We start from the raw sequence: 23,503 nt of genomic DNA, 5'->3' as shown, positions 1-23,503 counted from the left end.
TGGCACAAGCAATTTAACTAGACTTCATTTTCAGTCAAAGCTCAAAGACATGCTTTTCTGTTGGATCGATATTTATATATTTAACATTTGGGGGTTTGTGCTGAGTTGGCTCCAATTTACTTGATTAGCATGACAACTTATAATTTATAACAAGGTGAAAACAGGTTTGGCAAACTCTACTGTTCCTATTAAGTGCACTTTGTGCTGCTTCCTTTCTCTTATTTTCATTCTTGAACATGCTTTTTCCTTCAGAATATCAGTATTGTTGCATGAACATGTACGGTTTTGTAAGCGATGTGTTTTCGGTTCATGTATCAGAGCCATGACAGCCTCCCCCACTAGAGGTTGCTGGGGTCCCTGCCCTGCTTCACCAGGACTTTATTACATACAGACACCCACCACTCTTCAGTGGGAACTACTTCCCTAGTAAAGACTGCAGAACAAATAGTGTATCTCTCTGTGTCTGCTTGATATAAATATTTGCTATAAATTATTTAGTGCATTCTCCTCATTATAATTTGTAGACCCAAAGCTTGTTTCTATTAAAATATGTCATTGCACATTCTGAAAAAAAAAAAGAAAGAAAGAAAGACAGAATCTGATTCGGTGATGCACATCTTGGCGCATCATGAGATAATGCTGAATCAGTCAGAAGTTTTAATATTATTGTACCTGAACATTTTCCTTATAATGTGCCTCCCCAATAGACTAAGGGCTACCTAATAGAGATAAAAGCAATCAGTTCTGAATGCACAGAGTTCTATCTCTAACTGATACGTCCTTGCAGGTGAGTCCTTGCTTTCATGTTTGATTACAGTAGCAGCTTTCTGAGTTGTGGCAAACCCTGCCCCATGCCTCCACTTCCTTCCATCACCACTGAAGTTTGTACACTATCTGCAGGCCTCCTGCTCTTGCTGTGACCACCTCCTCTCATTCTTTTGCCAGCTGCCTGTGGATCTGTCTCCCTCAGGCGTATCAGATATGTTGCTCAGGACAATCTCTGTCTTTCCAGATAAATGCCCTGGCCCAACTGTGCTTAAATAAATGTGTCACACATACTGAGAGAAAGAAAAATCAATTAGAGCCCATTACATTTTCATACCTTCATGTTTATTATATCACCAGTAAACTGGTGCTTTTTTTATCCTACTTGAAGTTAAAAATGAAAATTTCAGATAGACCTGATATTGCTTGTTAGAAAGTATGTGATGTTTGTTATTTCTCAGCATGCCGATTTTCAGAAGGGATCTTTGGGTAGAAGAAATGATTCCCTCTTTCTCAAAGAGATTTAAAAAATAAAAATAAAAAAAAAAATTACTGTCCTTCAGACCTTTTTCCAAAGTTGCTCCCTATTATTTCTGTCTTCCTAACAAATTTTAATCTCTTTCAAGGTATTCATCTCATTTGTTGTCCCCTAGGTTACCGAAACATTCCCTCTCAATTTGATGTGAGGAAATACCTAAATCACAAGCTTCTGCAAGCCTGCCAAGAACAAAAATTTAATTTTTGTTCTGTTTAATTTATTAATTCCCAAGATGGAAGACGTAATACAAAGTTGAAGCCAGGTCTGTGATTAAATAATAGAGGACCAGAACTGAAAGAAAAACAGTATGAGCTATTATTTTATTGTGATGAGCCAAATCATTCCATCTATTTTCTGACATGAAAGACAAGAAAGAAAAAGGAGATTCTAACAAATAACAAAGAGGAGAAAGAGCAGAATGGAGTGAAAATTTTCCAAATGTCAGAGGAAATTAAATAGTGAACTTTAAAGGAAGCAGTGCCCATTTTGCTCAGTGGAGCCTTCTCAAAGCTGTCGTCTTGGAAAAAATGGAAAGGCTCAGAAATGCATTTTCAACCTGTTTGTGTGGAAATCTGGATTTCTTAGACCTGTTAACAGCACATGTCTTTCCTTAGCAGTCATTATTCATGTAGCCTCACAATGCATTTCAATTTATAAAGGAAGAGGTATATAAACCCTTCTGTACTGCATTAAATAGATAAAATATATGACTGCTTTGAGCTTGTAATGCCATAGCTATAGCTTGAATATTATTTGCCTGCTGCAGCTGATGGACAGATGAGTTGCAAATAAGTTTTCTTTTGGGGAATGTGCCGATTAACAGAATTCTTCTGGATGTCATCGTATTTTACAGGAGTGTAATATACGTTCTGTATTGCTATTAATTGGTCTCTTCTTCAAATCTCAAATGAATCAGTTAAATGGAAATGTTTCATTTTCTCCCAGCGCTATTCTCTACCTCTAATAGTGTGTACAGGCCAAATCCTGTTGGTTACTGAAAGATTCAGCTCATTCATAGGCTGGCTCTTGAGGTCCTTAACCTTTGTTCAAGCGAGTTCCCGCTGACTTCTGTGCAGGACCTGCGTGAGCCAGGCCTGAGGTAAAATTGAACTCCCAATCCTGTTTCACTGAAAGCAGAACAAAGCTTTTGTCATTCATGTCGGTGGGAGTTGAAGCAGAACTAAAATTTAACCTCAGAATTTTACCCATTAACATCAATGGGATTGTAAGATATAGCAGCTTATGATATCCATTACTAAAAAATAGAGCCCAAGCAGCAAGTCATTTCTCAGCATGAAGTGCTGCATTTTAAAGGGGCAGACTCCTCCTGGACATCAGCTGCTGTGGCTCACATGCTGAGAGATCCCTTCAGATAGTTCAAAGATGAAAGACTGAAGGATTAAACGACTAAACCATTACCAGAGGAATTTTTTTAATATACCTACATCTCCATTCCATGACAGTCTGATAAAGGGCTCTAACAGGGGGGAAAAAGTGGACCCAAACTTTTAAATGTGTTCAGTTCTTGGCAATTCCTGTTACCTATGAGCAAGGGGACGCAGAGCATCTGTCCAAACCGTCAGTTCTATGTAGCGAGTTTTATATCACCTTTTTCATGAGACAAGATCCTGAGAGCTGCTGAAGTCATTCTGAGTTCTGGACTAGATTTTATTTAGTCTTTTCTCCAGTGAATTTGCATGGGAGTTTTGTAGCATAAGGAACAGACTTCTCACTAGCCCAAAGACTTCAATGAGAATGGTAGATTAAAAGAGAGCTGGAGCAAGCTGTGCTATTAAAATAGGCATGAGCAGTTATTGTGATGATTCCTGATGGGTTTATGTCAATATAAGGATGTGGTGGTTAGTTTTCTCTAGCTACGTTTTCCTGCTGCCTACATGAAAAGTTGAGGTTTCATGCTGAGTTAACTTGGCTTGTTGGACCATGTGGATTGACCCTACTAAAAACATGAGTAATTTTCATCCACTGACTGTCACTTCTCTTTGGACAAGAACCAATATTGGTAAGGGAGAGGCTTCCGGTGTATAGCACACACTATACAACGGAATACTACTGCTACTTGAAAATACAAACATAGAACTTCCAGCCAATTAATTGAATTTGCACTGTTCCTTCCCTACAAAAAGCTCAGTAGAGCAGATTGCAGTCTTTAACTCTCCCCAAAATCCCCTTACTTTTTTTCTTCCTGTCTATCAAATGATGTTGCTAAATATGCACGCAGTTGTTATCAAATCCCACGATGCAGTCATTGTTGACTTGTATTGTATTGTATTGTATGTGTTTGGGTGTGTTTCACAGCACTGGGGAGACTACTGAACAGAAATGTATTCAGAAAACTGTTGCAGAGTTACTTACAAGTACAGAGAGTCGGATGTATCTTCATCACTCAGACTCAAACATGAATGAAGGCTGCTGATCTGGAGTAGCACTGGCATCTTTGACCCTATACGTTTTTTGCATCTCAAAAGAGAGAGGCAAAGGGTCAAACGGGCAAGCATACTTATTTTGTTTTTGTATGAATGATGATACAGGGGAAATTAGTTCATAGGTAGGTATGAGGGTGTAGTCCCCTTGCATTGCCATTTTGTATTGATTAAAGAAATTAAAGGATCTCTATGTATTTTTTTCTGTATGTTTTAATTAAAATTTTATTTTAAAACAACTTTTTTTAAAAAATAGTTGCATATATGATTTTTTTGGTAACCTTTAAACATACTGCTTGTGTTTGTTATCTGCAGACAGTTTCTGTAAGTTGAAGCACCAAAGTAAACTGCTGAACCTCATTCATAGCACTCTGGGAAAAAATAATCACCCTTTGGCTAAAAAGTAGAATAAGTAATTAGTTTGTGAAGTCATGTTTTGGAGAACAAATTACCATGGAGAGTGAGTTTGCAACCACTCAGTTCAGGAACATTGCATATATATATTGCTCCCATGAGACCTAGGAAATAAATGTTTGCTTTAGGTATCTCAAAACATGCAGAGAACTCAGTGACCCATAGTCAGCACAGATCTCATCTGTCTGCAGTGAAGTTCCGCTGTCAAAGCCACAACACCAGTCTAGTTAAGAGCCTATATTTGCATCAGAGTTGCAGAAAGGTGTGTGCACAGTGTAGAGATCTTTATTTGGAGTTCGTTGGTGGTGTAACAAAGTCTTTTGCAATGGATCTCTTGATCAAGGTTAATAATCTGTACCGCTACATCAAGGCGAACATAAAGATTAACTATCCTTCACAAGAAAAGTTAGGAAGTAACTTATGTAACTAATTTCATATTGAATGAGTATTAAAATGAAGCTAGGTTTCTATAAAGGAATATATGAATGCATCAGCAATAAAAGAAATGGGAGCTAAAGGACAATATGAGTAAAGAATGATTTTAAGATGTCAAATCTTAGCTTGTCCGTACTATCTTGACTGGAAAAGATAATGTTATGATACGCCTAAAGCAGGGCACAGGCTGGGCTGGCTTCATTGAGCTTTGGATGGCTGATGTTTGTTTAGTCAGATTGCTTCCTTTTTCAGTGATTTGAAAAACAAGCTCTTTAGCTTAGCCTTTACTTGAAAGAAAACCACTATGCTTTTAATCATTTTTTAATTTACGTTTTTCACTTTTTTTTTTTTTTTTTTTTTTTTCCTCCAGAAGAAGGGAGGAAGGAGATATTTCCTCCCACCTCTAAACAGAGAGTTCCCTTGGTAGCCACCTCTCAATTTAGTCCTTAAAAATGATATTGATTTTGTCTGTGTGCCAGGTTTCTTGCAGTTATCACTTCAGATACTGATGTCCCTTGGTAGAGAACGCGCTGTAATGTCAGGAACAGGAAGAAGCAAAGGTAACAACAAAGGCATCCTGAAGTGAGGGGTTCCTTTGATAAGACAAGCTAAATACCTAAAACAAAAATCTAATATCTCTTCTCTTTATTTTTAACAAGTCCCTTGGTAAATAATGGGGAAGCTTAAGAGAGAAATCTCCAAATGTCAGCTTGTCTGAAATATCCTGAACAGTTTCTTACTTTTTAAAAATAAGAAAGTCCCTGCAGGGTAAATAAGAGAAAGCTCTCCTTCACCAGGAGTTTGCCCCCCAGCCAGTAAAGAGCCAACCCTTGTAAAGCCGGGCATATCTTATAAAGCATGTGTGTTAACATAACCCCTTCTTGGCAGTGCTGCAATCAGCCATCAGTGAAGGAAGGGTGATCCCTAGATACTGAGGTTGGATTCTGTAGCTGTAAGTCTTGCACTTGCTTTCAAATATGCAGGCTCTTCACTTTGTCCTTCAGAAAGTTGGCTGTGGTGTGATCACTTTAGAGAGAGAGACTGTAAAAAAAGGACTGCAAGAAAAGTCTACATTAATAGAGTGTGTAAAAATGGTAAAATATTACATTGGTAGCTCCCACAATGAAGAAAGACACAGGAAGATATCCAATTCTTTGAAAACTCATCCTGCAGCCATTCTCAAAGCTAAATGAGTCCATATAAAAGAGCAGCAAAAATTGCAGTGATCAATTCTTTAGTAGCATACACAGACCAGCCTTTTCAGTGGCATTGGTCACAAAGCAGCATAAAGGTCCATCCTGTCCCTTCATCTGATTCCAACACTACTGCAGCAGCCGGACACGGTGGTGCCTCTACTACAGCCTAGTATAGTAGACCAACAGGTGCTCTTTTGTCGTGTGTCACTTCCACCATGTTTTGACCCAACAGAAGCAGGTCTAACTCAGTTCTGTATATCAATTCACAACATGCAAAGTCCAGTTTTCTATGAAAATGAATTTAACCTCTACAGCTATTAACATTTGAAATAAGGCTCATTTCCCCAATTATAGCCATCACTTGTGTTGATTAAATTTGCACTCTTAAATCATTTGAAATATTTAGCCCTACTGTCTGTAAATCTGGCAATATTAACATGTATTTCATCAGGAGAATCAGCAGAAGAAAGTTTGCAGACTTCTTCTTATGCTAAGTTCCCTGATATTTGCTACTAGGGATTTAAAGAAAATATCTTTGTATAAATCCACATTTGCACCTGAATTCAAAGTACAAGGATTAAGGCCACAATCCAGACATTTAATCCCTTTGTGGATGTTCTGATGGTTATACATCCCTACAAAATGATGTAATTTTAAATACTCTCTCTATTTGCTATGGGCAGTCAGCAGTAACAACTCACTTTGAAGTGACCAGTTTGGAAGCAAGCTTTCAAACTTAATGTGTCTTGTTCTTTATTAAAGCGATGAAGCTGATGTTAGTAATTGACTAAATCCTGTTTGAAGTTCTGTGCTGGTTTAAGGCATCGACCAACAGTTAAATAGATGTGATGCTTTCCTCTTTCACTGTTCAATATTATTCATGTTCAATAATATTCATGACCTTACATTCATGAATATTAGCCTGGACTCCTCTGAAGCTTTTCCACAATCATGGACAGCATTATGTCCTATGCTGAGCATTCTCTTTGCTTCAGTAAAGACTGTCCAAATACTGTATTCATTTAGTATACTGATGTTAAATGAATACTACTTCACAGTAGAGTTGTTTTTGTTTCTAACAGGGAAGTAGTCCCCCAGCTAGTAAACACCTAAATACAGGCTGAAATGTCTTTGTGATTTTTTTGCTTGTATGTTTGTTTTTGTGTTGTTGTTTTTCCCTCTCTCTCTCCAGATGGCTTTAGTAAGGCTGCTCTTGTTTTGCATCTCGAGCTTCCCCTGTTGTACAGGGTCCTCAGTGATTACATACAGTATGTGCCTGTTTAAACTGTTTCCAGACACTCTGAATTTCAAATTTGAATCTTTTATGAGAAACACTACAATAAAACCCTCTGAAATTAAAATATAGACATATATATATGCTAAAGTAATCTATGTAGTTTCTCCTGAACGTTATCTTTTAGCTTCCGTATTGTCAGTCAAGCACAAGCTGATACCTTGTGCTAAATGTAGCAACACTTCTTCCACTTACACTGGAAAGTTAAAAGAATACGAGGACTGCTCTGAAAGTAGTGCCTTCTATTTCATGATGTTGGCCCATGATGTCAGAGGCAGGTGTTGGTGGGATGGCAGTGGAGGTTGAACTTCCCACCACTATCCCATTAGGTTTTGTTGTCACGTGACAGATGGCAGCAGAGGGGCGGTCTGACAGAGCAACGTTTGACTTGGAAGGGTGTGTGGAGCAGAAGAGTGATTGAACTCCTCTATGCAGAAAAAATGGCACTCACTGACATTCATCAACATTTACTGAATGTCGAGGAAGACCAAACGGTCGGTGTGAGCACAGTGAGGCGATGGATGGAGCGTTTCAGCAGTGTTATGTTCCTCCATTATATTGCTAGTCATATGGATGTTCTGCTCTCAGCTGCAGAGGAACTGTTAGCTCAGGGCTTGTGGTGATTGAGCACCTGGTGAAGGGGTGTGGCTGGCCAGGGAGTGCAAGCAAATCGTTTGCACCTGTGCTCCCCAAGGGACTAGAAGGGGTGGACCCAGGTGCAATCACTCTGGGCTCATACAAGGGCTGGCCAGGGAAGGAGAAGATCACTTGGAGCTAGGCTGCTTCTTGAGCAGGAGTGCTGGATAGCCATGGATTCCCTTCACCAGCTGGGTGAGTTCTACTCTTCGTTCTGTATGTGGCTACTGACCTACCTGTGTGTTCTTTACCTCTGTGTTGCCAAGAACCTGTCAGAACCATTTTTCTGCTTCGTGAGCAGAACAGATCCATTTGCCCTTATGTGAGCCTGAACGTGCCCAGTTGGCCTCAGCTCTTCCTCCAGAAGAGAACAAATAACAGGATCGTCTGGCTTTCATTTGTTTCAGCCTACGTGTTCTGGGAGCTTTGTTTCTTCTCATCTCACTAAATACCTAAGCAGTAGTGGAACTGATCCTATGCTTTTTGTCAATGCTTACTTAGAGGTAGAGTCAGAATCCTATTTCTTGCTCCTGGTAATGTCTGTAGCGACCAGAGATTAAAGTTTCTGCTATGTAGGTGGTTTCCATGATATTGTTTGCATATTTCAATCTTGGGAATTTTATATCAGGTGTCCTTTAGTTGAGTTGAATTTGCCTCCTTCTAAAACTGTTCATCTGTAATATAAAATATTAAATAATCGTTCTTATGGGAGGAAAGAAAATGACAGAGAAGCTCCATATTTCCAATTGAAATGAGTAATTTTTATCACTTGTATTGCTCTTATCCAATCATCTTCTGTGTTTTGTTTCATTGTTATTTTTAATAGAAAGCCTGAACAGATGAGGTTACTATGCTTCTTTTTGTTTAACCTAATAATTAAAGGTGTTTAGTGTTTTATATAATGTGTGTGTGACAAGTGAGGGCTGTAATCATAGGTTATTATTTCTTCCTTCTCTTTATTTTCAGACTACTCTAATACTCTATTCTAAGTCAGTGTTATCAGCTCTTACTCTGGAATCACTGAATTCTACAGCATGTTTCTTCAGCCATTTCAAAAGCTTAACATGATGTGTTTATTATTAAGAGAAAAGGAATGGACAGCTTTCCCATGCTCTCAAATGCTTAAAGGAATGATGCTTCCAGGTTGTACTGTCTGAATTTGGATGTTAGAGATATTATAGTGCATTTCAGATTTTGTGCTTGAGGATGAGCCATTGCTGACCCAGTAATAACAAATTGAATTTTAATGAAGAGTTTTTTTTTTTTTTTTTTTTAATTTAAGAAACACTATCAGAAGAAATGGCAGCACAAGCAATACTTTTTACAGTTAGCTCTGTAATTAAGGATAATTAAAGACTTAAAACTGAAAATAAGAACTAATGCACAGATTCACTATTTATTGTATTAGTTAAAAACAAAAAACAAAAACAAACAAACAAAAAAAGCCAAATAGATGGCATATGAGAGGTGAAGCATGGCTGGTAGTTCAGGAGCTATCCTTCCACATGCTCTGTGGCCAAGGGGACGCTTTGTACAATTCCTTTTACGATGCCAAAAAGGAATACGGGCTGTTTTTAGTGAGTCTTCTGAGCCTGTGACTTGTGAGATTGAGTTTGTAGTAAACTTCCAAATTGCTACAATGATTATTTGACTTGTTGAACTCGGAGTACATGGCAGTTGTGTGGGGAGAGCATGGTCTCTCTGTTGTACTGTGCAAGGACTCAGATTTAACACACCATCTTGTAAGAGGTGCTTACTGAAACATGAGCTGCTTTATTTATTGGTCTTATCAGTGATGTCTGTTGCTGTGCACACCTGCTGTGATATTTCAGAAGGGGTTTAGTTCAGACTGTTTTAGCTGCATGGTTGCACTCTGTGCTCTTGAACATATCCTTCTCTTTTTACTGTTTGAATGCTTAACTTTTTTTTCCTTCCCACAATAAAGTAGTAGGTCAAGTCTTTGTTATGTGTTATCTTCTGTACAACTGCATAAAAGTATTCATGAAGCTTAATATCTCTCTTATTTTGAAGTTTAACAACTGAACATCTGTATGATCCCTTTCTCACCCCCTACTAATGTAGTGAAAACTAGTGGTATGTGAGAACAGAAAGTTTGAGAGCATCTGGAGGAAATCTCATTTAAAGTTTTGGAAGAGCTGTTCCATAATAATGGGTTTATTTCTCTTTGGAGAGTGGGTGGAAGAAGTTCTTTTTCATGGCAGTCTCTTAGGTGAGCTCCATAGCCTCCCTTCTTGTTTTACGTACTGCATAGTCTTTAAGTATGCAGTGCTGCAACAAACAATTCACTTGTTTTTTGCATCACTTGTGATGTTCCGTCTGCATGGTTTGCCCTTTGAATCTTCTGGCTTTGGCTTTAAAGTGAAGATACAAACTTCAATTGAAATCTTCAAATCCCAAGAGTGAGACAAGTCTGTGATTGACATCTCCGTGTACATTCTGTAGGGTATACATACTGACTATGGAGATCTGCTCATTTCGACAGTATACCAATCAACTCAACACTTACTCTCACTTTGTCTATTCCAATGTTACTGTTTTATGTCCTGTTCCATTCTGCTAACAGCAGATTAGTCTTCAGTGAGACCAGCTTCCATTTATTTCTTTCCAGATGTTAGTTCTGTCTCATCTCTTTTTTGTGGCACCTGCAAGTCAGAGAAACTTGGCGATTTTTCAACTACAGTGATCTTTGTTCTGCAGCCACTACAACATAAGAGGGCTGATCTCTTTGAATCTCCCAGGAACATTATGTTCTCGTAGGGCAGAATTTTTTGTCTTAGTCTCGTTAGAAAGGGAAAGGTGTTACTGCATCTTTTACATGAAGATGTGACGTGTCAGCAGGTTTAGTTTAATTCTCTGTTGGTTTGATAGCAGTGGAATGATCCACTCTTGGAATTGCCATCAGCAAATCCATGAAGCTGCTAATTAGGAGCAGATTTACAGGTGGGGTAATGTCTTTAATTAAACTAACTATACCTCGAAAAAAAAAAAAAGAGCAGATAAGCTTTTGGGCATGTAAGTAGTTCTTCAGGTCTGAAACAGAAGCAGTAAACTTCAAAGCAAAATTCAGGTTGGAAGAAACTGCTCTGACTTAATTAGGGAATGACTTACAAAATACTTCTCAAAGTCTGGCAATTTGGATTCATAACTTGGTAGATATCAAAAACCATGGATTCACTGGAAATTCTGTTTTACTGGTCCGTTACCTGCAAGTCCCTGTCCCCTGCCCACTCCCATCTACTATTAAGGTCACATTTGTCCACAAGGTATAAATTTTATCTAGCTCTAACCCCTGGAAGGCAATGACCTCTTACCTCTCCTCCCTGATGAGTCTCTTTGACTCCCCAGGCACACCTTCCTCTTCTCCTGGATAGTTTAATACATATTTAATGGAATTCAGAGTAATTGATCTCAGTGTCTTAATTACATTTCACTTTTTAATTTTATTCTTTTGTTTCAGATCTTAACAACTACTTGCATGCCAGAAATAGTGCTTCTTCCAGTCCTGTCGGTCTAATAAAAATATTTTCTTGATCTATAAAAGATTGGACTGTATTTTTAGACCACTTATCTGTAGTGATTTCCAAGGCTTACTGCCCTCCACTTCCTTGTAACACATGTATGGTGGTACTCTTTTTTTATTTTTTAGTATTGCTTTATTTTGTCCTCCTCCTTCCTTTGTTTAGTAGTGTGGTTCTCGATCGTAAACATTACCATACACATTAAATGTTCCTGAGCTTTAATATCAACAATCGTTGGATGAAACAACTGTTTAACTTCCTTCTAAAATAGGAATCAAAACACATTTCAAGGGTAAAATAGATGTTTCAGTTTTATGATATTACTGCGTAAATCTGTATAGCTGTAAATAATGTACTATAAATTGAAGATTTCTTATTTGTGATGTTCAATTTTTCTATCACAAAGTGATGGAAAAAGGACCATAATCATGATCATTATGATGAGATGTCTGACAGCCTTGTGCATCTGCAAGTGGCTTTGACAATCTTGAAATCTTGAAGTACTATATATAGCTATATATATATCTATATCTATCTACTTATATATAAAAAATATACACACTTTTTTTTTTTTTTAATCAACTGTTCTGATATGAAGGTATCAAGGTATATCGGGATATAGAGCTCTGGATTTGAGTGACTCAAATTGCCTCTACTATTGCAGAAGCAATAGCAAGGGAAAACCCATTCTGACATTGTCTCCTGTGGAAAGCTATACTGATTTGAAATTAAGTCACTTATATTCAACTCCTGTTTCTAATAGGAACAGGGTCAAATGTGTCTGCTATGTTATGAACGTGAAAGCTTGCCCTGTTAAAGAACAAGACCACGTTCTAAAAGCTGTAAGAAACATAAGGCAATTGATTTTAACAGCTTTTTTGTACCCGGAAATCTCAATTTTGAGATGATTAAAACCGTTTTCCAAACCTGTTTACCACCAATAGCTGGAAAACAATACTTTGGATTTAGAGTACAGTTTCTTGAGTGTTATTAACTAACTTGCAGAGAACTGCTCCGTTAAACTATTTAGAATGAGGCTCTAATACACTCAACCCAAGTACCATTGGTTTCATTTTTCAATATTAGTCGCATAAATGATCCAATGCCAACTCTTGGAGTGAATAAAACTTGCTATCAAATCATGAGATGTTACGTATCAGGCTACAATTCCTTCTTGTAAAAGAACCTGGTTGTTTTTTGTTTTTGTTTTTTGGTCAGATTACTTGGTTCTGACTTGTGCCTCCTCTGTTAAAGTCATTGTTGCGTAGTCAAAGTGAATCAACTTTTGGGAAACAGGCGTATGGAAGAGTCCTGTATCCATCGGGTGGAGTGGTAAGTCACTCCTCAAGTGTTCTCATAACTGAACCTTGATAACAATAGTAAGGGCAACAAATGTGTTACTAAATACTTGAAACATCTATATCTATTTCTAATTTCGTACTGGCCTTAGGCAGGTTAGATGTGAAAATAAATTAAAAATAATTTATGACTTTCAGTCTTTCAATTAAATTACGACCTGCAATATGCTACAAAACAGAAAAAAGTAGAGGAGTGTGCATAAGTGTATGCATTCACCTGTGAAGGAACGAGCTTACTTGTCATTATCAAAGCAAGCTTTTTGGCCAGCTATTTCTGTAGATTATTTTGTAAAATGAGAAAATGTTTGGCAGCCACAAAAAAGTAAAGTTGAAATAAATAATGAATCTAAAAAAAAATAGAGCTGGATGATCTTTCAGACCTCTGGCAGAACATACGTAGTGTCCAGCATTCTGCCTCACTCTTTTCCCTCAAGCCCCCTGAAAGGTACTTTCTGACACAACACTGTTAGCAAGGTAAAAAATTCTGTTAATAATGCATGTCTCATTACATTTCAAATACCTGGAGGAATATTTCTCTATAATTCTTTGTCAAAAGCAATAACTGTCCAGGAATCGGAAGCATAGAAGAAAATAGCTTGTGGTACTGTGAGCGTTTTGACGCTTGCTTGATTCTCTAATCATGATTCAGTGCCTGAGGTCTACTATAAAAACACTTTTTTTTTTTTGTTTTTTTTCTCCTCATTCTTAAATGCAGAAAATCAATTGGTTTAAGATTATTATGAAAATATTTGCTTATCCAAAACCTACACACAATGATAATTTTGATAGAGGTACTTGGCTTGCAAGGATTTTCTAAAAGGTTGTATCCTGGGATTATTACCAGGTACAGGAAATACAGAACAGACAGTTCTTCATATACTACTACTAAGGTGTAGCTTATTCCTTTAAAAGAAAGCATAAATAATTTCAAAAATAGCACTTTAATGTATCAGTACTGAGCCAAGGGTTTTTTTTTTTTTTTTTTTAAAATAAGTCTGCAGCATCCCATACTTGCATTTATTACTTGTTTTGAATGCATCAGAGTGTGAGGTGCTGTTGATTGGATGTTGAATGAGTTATCTCTTTTGATATATTTTTACCCCCTACTTGTGACCCAAATTTTTTGTTAAGCTAGGCTGTTCTTTGATTCATGTTTCTTGTCAGTGACGAGGCTAGATATCTCTTGGGTATCGGAAGCTTAACCTTTTATTCCTCTAAAATAGAATTATCCAGTGGATATTCTTAAGGCAATTCAACGTCATTTATTTCCTTGCACTTCTGCATATACTTTGTACGCCACCTTGTTTGTGAAGGTCAAACTATTGACTTCTGGAAAACTTCAACTTGCATGTATTATCAAAATACATGTTAATATGCTTAAAGTTTCTCATTAGTACAGAAACTGCCTTACTGGTTTGTGTGCAGAGTGGACGCGTGATAAGCATGTGATAGTGATAAGCATGTGTGTACAAAATGGGGGCATTCCACTACCATCGCCCTTCTGCTGGGGACTGCCCATGGGAAAGGTTCCCAGCACTCTTGTAAGCACTTATTCACCTGTTCTGATTTCTCCATGTGTATGTGTAAGCATTTTGTTGACACCTTTTCTCTCTATGATACTTGCATGTATCTACTGAATTCTGTGGGATAAAAAGGCTCATGGAATATTGAGTGCAGTATTATGACTTCCTTCTGACGCAGCATCATGGTGTCCCTTTATGCTATCATGTATATGTATGTTTATTTGTTAATAGAAACTATGTAGCAGAGTCTTGAGAATATTGAATAATGATTTTCTCTTCGATATTATCTAATTGAATTACACTTTCTTTCCAGCTATGAAAGAAAGAATAAAATTTACGGACTGTCACTGCTTCTCCCAAAATTGAGCATTTCAGTTAGACTCATTTCTGCATTTCTTTGGTTGCCCATTTTTCAGTATTTGACAGAGGTTGAGAAATATCAGTGATAAACTCCGAAATCAGGTTGCTGTGTGGAGGAGAAAGACCCTTGCTTATTAACCTGAAAGTTAATTTTTTTTCTTTGTAATAGTTTTATTCTTAATAAGCATCAGAAATGTCACATGGAGATCTGGAAACTGCGCTTTGTGACTTCTCAAAAATCTACATTTTTAACTCTGATTAAAAGAAAATAACTCTTCTTGTGACTGGGAAATGCTGTTAATAGTCAACAGATCGATGAGGCAGGACTAACAATGAGAAACATAAAGGTTTTTTGTCTATATTTTCTGAGTACAGTGATGCTTCATGTAATTAAAATTCAGCCAGTATTGAAATTGGTAGGCTGGTTATGATATTGGTTTGGGGTATCTTTGTGTTAGTAGGCTAAGTAAATAACTGGAAAACAGAAATCATTAAGAGTTCATGGGAAAACTAACTCTGGTGTTCAGAGGTAGTATTTTGGGTATCATTTAATATTAATGGAAAACTTACTGCAGCAAATTTAATCAGAAGGTCAGTCACAGCTCAGTTAAATAGAAAAAACTATCCTGATTTAGCCCTCCTTATCTTGAATTATGGAAAAAAAAATCATAATATATATATAGCATGTGGTCTAGAATGTTTGGAATGCTGACAACAGCTCTGTCCTTTGTTGAATAACTACCTACTTATGAAGAAGTTTGAAAACGTTTCCACTATTTAACAGTGTTCAGTGTAACAAATTAATGTTCATTTTTCCTTCTCTTGCAGCCTGTTGCCTCTAGCCAGAAGCCTCTCTTTGCGGGCAGAGTGAGTCTTGTTTCTTGTCATTCACCACAACGTGAGTATCCATTTTCTTTTCTTTTTTTGAACCTCAATGTTTTTAGGAATGTTTCTTTTGAAAGGTTTTAAGTACATCTCAGAGAATGCAGAACAAAACAGTCTGTTTTCCTTCACTTGTAAGAAAGAATTAAATTTCAGGGTCCTTTTTAATCTAATGAATACTATATTATTCAAAATAATTAAATGTTTTGCAGCCCACAGAGTGTTTGATCCCATTCTGCCCTAGTTCTGGTGAGTTGCATGCTGAGAATAAGAGATTAACAATGCTTCTGGAAGTATGAGAGTGCGTTAAACTTGTGTAGGCCAGATAAAATTATCTGCAATGTATAAACTAGTGAAGAACTCAAAGCTATTTCTTCTCTTGAGATGAAGAAGAAATTGAGTTTATTTGAGATGCTTGAAAGCTTGTTCTTAGATTTGTTTTGAATCTGAAGGTATAAACAATTAATGCTGGATTTAGATTGATGTGTAAGCCAAACATTACGTATTCCTTGCAGTTCTCTATAAAACTTAGTCATTCTATGCTTTCTCACATAAATGTCATACCAAATAAAACCCTGCTTACATCTTCTGAATGATGAGAATAATTCAGAGAACAGTGATATTGTTTCATTGGGATTTGTACACTGTAACTACAATAACTACCCAAGAGATCACACAGGCATGTGAGCTTGACTGTTCTGTATGTGTGGGAAGAGGTTTGAGGATTTAAATATATCCATATAAACAATTTATGAAGTTTTAGTCCAGCTTTCCCTTTCTTCTCAGCATGTTCATTATTATGTGAGATTTTTCTGCCTTATGTTTGTTGTTGCAGTGACACTGAAATAGTGTCAAAAAAATCAACTATGTTATATGTTAATAGACTGTAATTCATGTGCTTACGTCTAGGTTCTGTGCACTTAGTTCTATAAAATGTTCTTAAATATTTTTTTCATTGGTTTATGAAAAAACTTCAGTGATGTTTTTTAGTGTAATTTCATAGTTCCCTGTTAGAATGGACTTTATGACTTGGTCACTTTGAGCACTGTCAGAAAAATAGACTGATAGCTCTGAGATGGGAGGGAAGTTTTCTCATCTCAAATATCGCTTCAGTAAGGACATTCCTTAGTCTGAAATAGAAATTTTACTGTCTTCTTTTTAGGAAATATTAAGATTATATTTTATTCCACAAGAAGTATTTGTTGCACCAATACATTATCAGGATATGTGAACAGTTTTAGAATGTGAGAAAGTGCATTATTCTCTATGGGAGCCAAATGTATACTTCAGTAAAGGTGGATGTCTGGCCTTTCAGATATTCTGCAAGATATATATTATTTGCACTGCTCCTCTGGCAGAGTGAAAAATGTTTAATATAAGTTTTTCAAGGCATGGAAATAGTTTGGAATTCATCTTCCTGTGAATATTTGTTTGAGGGGAGCACTTAATAAAAGTGAAAATCTAGATTTCTTCTGAAAGTCTTTCTACCTTTTCTTACCAGTGACAACGAAACCTTAAAGTTATAAGCCATCTTTCACAATTGGCCATCAGTAACCAGGCAATATGGGTAAAAAGAGAGATCCAAAGTCGCTTTTCAAGGATCCTTTTGAAGGGACTACTGAACTTGTGTTTGGGGTATGCAGTATTTTCCTTGGTACCATCTTTTGCAGGCAGAATTTTTTGTTCTCAGCGCTTACTTAGGAGCAATGAAGGTGAAACTATTGGTAATCGGGGGCAACTCACTGAAATTGGTATTTTATAATAATTTCATTGTGTGCTTGAATATTTCATTTTGTTCTGATTTAAGATTACTTTATTTACCGATGTGATATTAATTATTTGGGGGTTGTTTTTAATGACTCTTACAGATAAATGGAATTCCTAAGAGAGGGGAAACTTTATGCTTCATTATGGATATATGCACTGGCTATTCACAGCAGAATGTCAATCAGAAAAATTTTAAGTGAGAAACAAGCAACGTTAAGATGCGTCATATGCATTAAACTCTTACATTTTACAGTGCTCAAATAACAGTAAATTAGCAATGACAATTTCTGTAATTTAAGAGTATGTGCAGATACTTAACTAATGGAAATCATCAAATGAATTCTGTCCCTTTACTGCTTGAAATTGTAACATCTGAACTCAATCTTCTACAGTCAACGAAAGATTAATTTTTCGGTCTTTATTTACTTAATCTACTTTAATTTTCATATTATGCATACTTATATGTTTCCACTTTTCCAAGTGATTCTGGCCTTATGAGTGAACGTAAAGATGAAACATAATTAAAAGACCTAAACAAGGTCTCATCTTTCTCAAAGATCTCCTCATCTTTAACTATAAAATGGCCTGCCATCTCATTCGTATTATAAGAAGCATTGACCAGCGTCACAACTGGGGACTACAAAGGCACTGATTTAATCTTTTAAGAGGTATCTGAGGAATTAATTTGCTTCTAACCCCATAAACCTGTTCAATATTTGCAAATTTTGAGTATTGTGTCATACCATCAAATGGTATTTGAACATTTAAAAAATTATATCTAATGCAGTGGCTCTGAAATCAACAAGAGTTATGTCATTGTATTCACTGGGTCTGGAATAGCTTATAATGTGCTAGAAGTTTGTTCTTGGGGGGGAGAAAGAAACCCAACAAACCAGCGAGGCAAAACACATACTTTGAGATTTTTGAGTTTGTTTCATATTTGGTGGGTGTTTCCTTGTTCCTGAACTTTCATAAATCAGGGCCTACAAAATCATTTTGTCCATGACTGTCACGCCAAATCATGAAGAGATCCTGTCTTTCTCAAGTTTCTTACACCTTGTTGTACTCACAGTTTTCTTAGCATGTTGGTTTTTACAGAAGGTACCTGGAATGCCATTATTGCTTTGCATCTGCCTATGATTGTGTTGGGAAGCCCAAGTCCTGCAATGTCTATCAGAGATAGCATTGATAGAAATTATAGTGTAGGCAGGACTTGAGCCTGAGAGCATTTGAAAGAAGTGATGATGGCATCACGAGACATTTCACTAAGTAGAAAATCTTTCATCTTATTTCTAACCCTGTTTAAATGCTTATGGTTGTGATAATAACATCTTGCTAGTGTGGCTACTTCATGAAGTTGGGTACAGTGATCTGCTTCTGGTCTTACACTAAGTTCAAACATGTTGCATAGTAACAAGGTTTTGATTTGCAGATATGAAAACAATTTCTACAATTATTATTTTGCTGAAAAAAATCAGAGTCTTAAATATAGATGCTTTTTTTTTTTTTACTTAAGTCTCAACTAACTGAATAAAAAATGTAATTGGTCACGAGGTCTGAGGGGTCTCTGTTAGATATGTGGAGTAAAAGTGAGATACAGGCAGTATTAAATCAACTAAAAATTAGCAGGCGATCCAGATTCAGTGCCTGTCCATTTATTATGATGTGCATTTACTAATGGAGTAGATTGGCTCTTGGGATTTCCGTCCCTGGGAAAAGTAGGTGCTTTGATATGTGCTTCCTCTGAGATCAATATGGGAATTCAAAATAACAAAAGCACAGCAGGAAATGTAGCACCTTTTTATTTGAAAAATAAAAACAAAATAACTGATTCTGCCTTGAAATCTTCTACTTCAATGCCTTTCTGCCAGCAGTTTAATGTTTTCACTCCAAATTGCGTAATAATTGCATTTTAAATAATATTTACTATTTTACGTAGTTCAAAAACATAAAGCTGTGTTGATATTCACAAGGACAGAGGATGAAGAACTTTTCCATAGGCTTGTCAGACGTGCAATGCAGCAGGATGGCTGTGCATCTGACAGTGCTTATGTTCCCTTGCATTTCCATGCCAGGAGCTTACAGGGTGGTTCTGCACCTTCCCTCTCACAGTGACCTCTGCTTCAGATACAGTTGCTGAACTTCTTTGGTACTAAAGGCAGTGCTGTCTGCTGGAGCCTTAAAAATAACTCTGTTATCATCATACAAAAATGATGGCTAAGAATCCAGGGAAAATAGCTAACTCTTTTCCTTGTAGAACTGCAGAGAGGATTTATAAAATTAAGGGGTGGCATTGGGAACTTTCAACCCCAAAAGATCTTTCAAAGTGTCAGTCTTGGAGTTCTGGGGTGCTTTCACCTGAGAATGCAATGGCCACTGCTTATACTGCATTTAAATTAGCGTTTCTTCTGTAATCCAAAGAAAACATTTTTGTTGAAATTAGTGGTAAAGGGAACTAAGTATCAAGATAGGATTTTATCCATTTTAAATAAAATTAGCTTAAATCGCCTAGCACCTTTAGTTTTACATTCAGTTGTGCAACTGACAGTTGCTGGTAATTAATCCAAGGGTGGTTTTCTAGATGAAATATTATGTGAAATGGTATTTTATGCAGAGGAGGTTGAAACAGGTCAAATTGCTTCACTTAGTCTTGTTTTCATCATGCGTTTCTGCAACTAGTGCGTATTGACAGACTTAACTGCAATTGCTTGAAAAGCTAGAGGCTACTTATTTTGCCAAAGACTTTTCATACAAACATGGCATTAATAATGTGTATTTTAATTAAGTTGCAGATAGCTTTTTAGCAGGCTATTTGCTGAAGCTTGACAAGAAGAAAACAATAATAGTTGAGCTGATGGAAACAGAATTTGTGAAAAGAATGAAGTGTTTACCACTGTGTTTTATTTAATGCAAGTAATAATATACACGAAGAACATTTCAGGCTTTGATAATAGCAGCGTGTCAATGAAACGTGTGGATTAAGCCTTCCAAAAAGAGAACATACAGCTTTGGTTCTCAGTTCCTTTGGGCTGCTGAAGATAATGAGTGACAGATTTCAGAGCCTTCCTGGAGAAGATTCCTTCTTCTTATGTCTAAAGTGGCTCTTCAGACTGTCTTAGGACAATCACTAGCCATGTTTTATCTTCCTGTGAAGCACTGAGCAGTTGAAGCAATCTTGATGTAATAAGTAATTCCTTTCATTTCCTAATTACACCCAGCTTCTGATTACTCATAATGAATAAGCTATGTGTTAGTACAGCTCAATGCTGCCCTGTCTACCACAAAAGGATGGCTCTGCTGGTTTATTTTCTCTGTAGTAAAGCACAGGATGTTTGCAATGCTATAGATCATTCTGCTCTCTTTGTGGCAGACTGTTTCTGGGTTTTGGCCTTCCGAGTGAATTCTAAGTTGATTATCTGCGTTGGAAATGTTTTAAGGAGACATATGGACCTTTCTGGTCTGAAAATCTATTGTAAGATTGCCAGTTTGCAGTTCATCTCCCCAGGGACAGGTGGTAGTTTTAGCACACAATTTGAAGGCTTAACGAATGGTTCCAGGACTAATCACTTTTCACTTTAGATGGAGGGGGGGAAAAAGCACCACCTAAACACCTTTGTTCCTTTGTGGTATCCTTCAGGCACTGGATTGGTGTCCTGCCAGGGTCTGAAGCTCCTGCACTTAATTGTTTCTCCTTCAAATCATGACCTGCTAGGTCTGATCAGATTCCCTGATCTTAGTCACTCTCTGTTGAAGAAAGCAACACAAAATATCCTCTGCACTTAGAAATCATTGCAGTTAACCTGTGAAGCTTTTTTTTTTTTTTTTTTTTTTTTTTAATTACCCTGCTTTAGGCTTTGAATATTACAAAATATGTAATGCTGTGGGGAGTCCACCCATAGCCTTTCTGATTTGAGGTGATTGCAGAAGTGTTGTGTGTTCTTGGTGGTGTGTTTCTGGTTGTTGTTTTTTTTCCCTCCTTATAAATGTATGGGAGATAAAGGTGCAAATGGAGGAGGGGAAGGTGGGTGTGATATTTTCTTCCTGATGACGTGAAAAGCTGTGAAGAAAGAATGGTTGGATTTGGGTGTCTGTGTTTTTTAAAATGGCAATCTCTTAAAGACAGATTTAAGTAATAAAGAATAAGTTTTTAATTAAACACAGCAGGCATTTGTGTATTCATTTGTTCATTAAGCTTCTCTCTCTTCTCCTCTGTTTCTGCAGTAGTTATACGTGTTACAGAATTTTAACCACAAAAAAGGAAAAAGTAGGCCAAATACATAAATTAATGTGCTGCTCTTTTCTTCCTCTCTGTTTGGTGGAGTAATTAACATAATGAATCAATAATGGCTGTATTTTTATGCTGTAATCTGGTGACATCGATAATGCTTTATGGCGGAATAACGAATCTTCTCAATAGCTTTGGTATGGAGAGTCTAACTAATAAAATACAGAAGATAAACTTCTAATTTTTATTTTTTTAAATATAAGGGTAATTTGTTTCCATCAGGAGATATTATCTATCCTTCAAGGATGAGTGGATATAATTGCCCATCATGTAAATATCTTGACAAGTAGTGCCCTTAGGCAGCATGACACTAATAATTATTCAATTACAGACTTTCAAGTTTTCAAATGGCCAGAGTCATTATTGTACACCTTGTTAATAGAAATAAAGGCATAGTTTCAAGACAGGAAAAATATTATTCTTGAGAAAATGAGTTCATCTTTACAATTAAGGTCTTTTTTAATTACCTGTAATGTTTTTAATAACCGTGATTGAATCCCCTTAACAATAATTGCTCTGTTTACTAAAAAAGAAATATATATTAGGACATTCAAATTTCTAATAATATACTAAGGTCATATTGTCCTTTTTAAAAATTCTGTTTGTTCTACCTATATAGCTTCACTGTATTATAAATGTTTCAAGGAGATCAAATTTATTCTGTAAGCCAACATAAGCATCAGATAACTAAAGATTACACTACTGACTTCTGGACTTCATTTTGATGCTCTCAGTTTTGAAATTTAAAGACAGCAGAGTTTGGCTGAAATTGATGATCCAACAACTCCTTCAGGTTAGGACAGTTCTTGGATGCTATTCCTTACAATGTTATTTCTCTGTTTTCCTTCCACTTACTGTATAAGTAGTGGGGAGGGAGCTTAGATGAGCTCTCTGGGTCTGACAAAGTCTACTGCAGAACCCAAGAGAATCACAGAATGCCCAGGGCTGGAGGGAGCCTCAAGGATCATGAGTCTCCAACCCACTGCCACATGCAGGGCCACCAACCTCCCTATTTAATGCTAGACCAGTTTGCCCAGGGCCCCATTCAACCTGGCCTTGAACTCCTCTAGGGATGGGGCATCCACAACCCCTCTGGATCTCTGCTTTAAAAACTGCCCAACACAGACATAAATATTTCTCTCCTTGCCTATGTCAGTCACCATCAATGTCTTTCATTTATTTCACTGTATTATTATTAATTATAAGGTATTATTTTGTTTAGATGACGTTAAATATATATTATCAAATGAAAAACTGTCCTACCCGCAGATATTGTAGTCTGGTGATTTGATCTGGAAATATCACTGCTGGTCCTCCTGTGTACTTTTCATGTTTTTTCGTGAATTTCAGCAACATGTAAACCCAAGGCAAAATAGCAGGTTTTCATAGGAATATAATAGAGTGATTGTGTGTGTTTAGTTTTTTTCATTATTGCTACTGAGAGAAGATCAAAGAATTTTCTTAAAACTCTGTTATCAATGTAATTAGAAACAAAGTATGATTTCTGAATAATCTGATGTGGGCAGCTGGAAAGAGGATTGGTTAAATTTTTCTTACTATTACGACTGAATTGTCACAATGGTGTTTGTATTTTTAAATTGCTTTTTTGTATACTTCTGTAATAAACACATTTAGGGGTTTCAACTTACTTCAACTTATTGGTTGGGGAAATTCTAGAAGCTTCAGAGCACTTTGCAGTGAGTCTCCCTGATTCTTATGAAAGCCTCAGGGTGGGATCATCAGAGTGCAGAAAATTACATTCTTCAGCCTAGGACAATACCCATGGAGTATCTCAACACATAGAAGAAAGAAGGATGTTGGTTCCTCTTTCATATACTTACGTGTCGTTTAGTCTCAATTTTATTCTATTTTTACCTCTGTTGCTCAAGATTTGATGTAAGGTTTGATTTTTGAGTGGTACTGTGTGGAGTTGGACTGGTTCTTCGTGGTCCTTTTCAGCTGAGTCTATGATATTTAATCAAGTATTGGTGGCAATAGCTGTTGTAATGGCTATGTAGCTTTTGGAGAGTATCTTCTTTCTAGCCTCAGAATGCATCTGAAATAAGAATA

General features: G+C 36.7%; 1 protein-coding gene across 4 annotated transcripts in view; it reads left to right on the top strand.

The window, feature by feature from the left end:
• The window catches only part of TENM1 (teneurin transmembrane protein 1), an 823,045-nt gene that overhangs the window by 48,547 nt on the left and 750,995 nt on the right, over positions 1 to 23,503 (top strand). For 3 of the 4 annotated variants that reach the window (XM_052673651.1, XM_052673650.1, XM_052673645.1), the window contains exon 2: positions 15,328 to 15,397. The gene's annotated coding sequence lies outside the window, so the exon portion shown is untranslated. Of the gene's footprint in view, positions 1 to 7,817; positions 7,915 to 15,327; positions 15,398 to 23,503 lie in introns of those variants that run through there. The other variant, XM_052673646.1, reaches the window with a different exon arrangement.

This window comes from Tympanuchus pallidicinctus, unplaced genomic scaffold, assembly GCF_026119805.1.
Source record: "Tympanuchus pallidicinctus isolate F22 unplaced genomic scaffold, pur_lepc_1.0 scaffold13, whole genome shotgun sequence".
Classification (NCBI taxonomy): domain Eukaryota; kingdom Metazoa; phylum Chordata; class Aves; order Galliformes; family Phasianidae; genus Tympanuchus; species Tympanuchus pallidicinctus.
Note: the sequence above shows the minus strand (reverse complement) of the source record. Positions and strands in the feature narration are given on the sequence as shown.